The 1,434-nt window shown below is 42.3% G+C and overlaps 1 pseudogene; it reads right to left on the bottom strand.

The window, feature by feature from the left end:
- Window positions 1-683: 683 nt before the first annotated feature.
- On the bottom strand, window positions 684-801 carry LOC126163382 (5S ribosomal RNA; annotated as a pseudogene).
- Window positions 802-1,434: the final 633 nt, after the last annotated feature.

Here is a 1,434-nt window from a genome sequence, read left to right as displayed (position 1 = left end):
TTTAGTTTAACTTTCTCATAATAGAAAAGAATATAGTGGGGATCCATAAACTGTCACTTCCTTTATAAGCAGACTATGCACACATTTCATAAACAATTTGCATCACACTAATACTGATTTCTAACACCAATTGAAATGATTTATCTTTCAATGCTTTACAGCAATTTACACTAAGAATATTCTTAATTAACTTCAGAAATAAGTTCAAGGTAAAGTTAAGTTTCAAGTAGGTTCAAAATTGTGTGGGTCTTTCATTACTTGCGAAGCAAGTGATTTTAACAACATTTACATGCGTTAACACTGAAACTTAGGCACTTTCCAATAGAAACAAGGTAGTGGTTCTTCATAAACAGGATACTTGGTCTTTAACACGTTTAGGATAGGACCCTGCTTGGCTTCATGAACAGGACAGTTTCAAAGTTCAAACACGAATTTCTATCATTGAAATTACTATCGAAAAACTAAAACTAAGAAAACTCCTACCGAACTGATCATGAAAGCCCAACGGCACCGACCGGCCGCCGTGTCGTCCTCAGTACATAGGCGTCAATGGATGCGGAAATGGAGGGGCATGTGGTCAGCACACCGGTCTCCGGCCTGATGTCAGTTTCCGAGACCGGAGCCGCTACTTCTCAATCAAGTAGCCCCTCAATTTGCCTCTCAAGGGATGAGTGCACCCCGCTTGCCAACAGCGCTCGGCAGACCGGGTGGTTACCCATCCAAGTACTAGCCCAGCCCGACAGCGCTTAACTTCGGTGATCTGATGGGAAACGGTGTTACCACTGCGGCAACACCGTTGGCCATTATTGACAAACACTCACATCAATATACTGGTCCATACTGTGATACATATCTGAACTCCTGTAGTTGGTGGAGCAGTCGCGCAACACTGGTGGCAAGCACTTGGCGGCTAAGTGGTCCCAAGCTCTTGAAGTTGAATACTCTTTACGAATTCTTCTTGCCGACGTCTTTCCTTCATTTCAGAGTCATTCTATGATAACAGGAGCACCATACGACAGCCAAAACTCCGTCCGAGGCAATTTCAACATCAATTGACTTTCAAGTGCCTTACTTGGCACCCGCGTTGTCAACAGTACAACGTCTAGCCACTGACTGCGAGCTGTGCTCTCTCTCTTGCCACCCAGATTGACCACCAATACCACCTTTTCCGGCGCGCCAAGCCACTTCCGTAGCGGAAGGTGTTCCTTACACCTTTTCCTTCCTTGTAACGCAACTTCCCTAAGTATGAACCAGTTTTCTACATACAATTTCTCTTTTATAAACAGGTATATTTTATAAATTTCAATAATTTAAACACACTGTTAATTTTTTTCATTACATATATTGCACATATCAACTTTCCTTTCACAACCCAATGAACTTAATCAGTAATGAACAACCACTTCACAGTCGCATACATAGAATTACACAGTA

Source organism: Schistocerca cancellata, chromosome 2, assembly GCF_023864275.1.
Source record: "Schistocerca cancellata isolate TAMUIC-IGC-003103 chromosome 2, iqSchCanc2.1, whole genome shotgun sequence".
Taxonomy (NCBI): Eukaryota; Metazoa; Arthropoda; class Insecta; order Orthoptera; family Acrididae; genus Schistocerca; species Schistocerca cancellata.
Note: the sequence above shows the minus strand (reverse complement) of the source record. Positions and strands in the feature narration are given on the sequence as shown.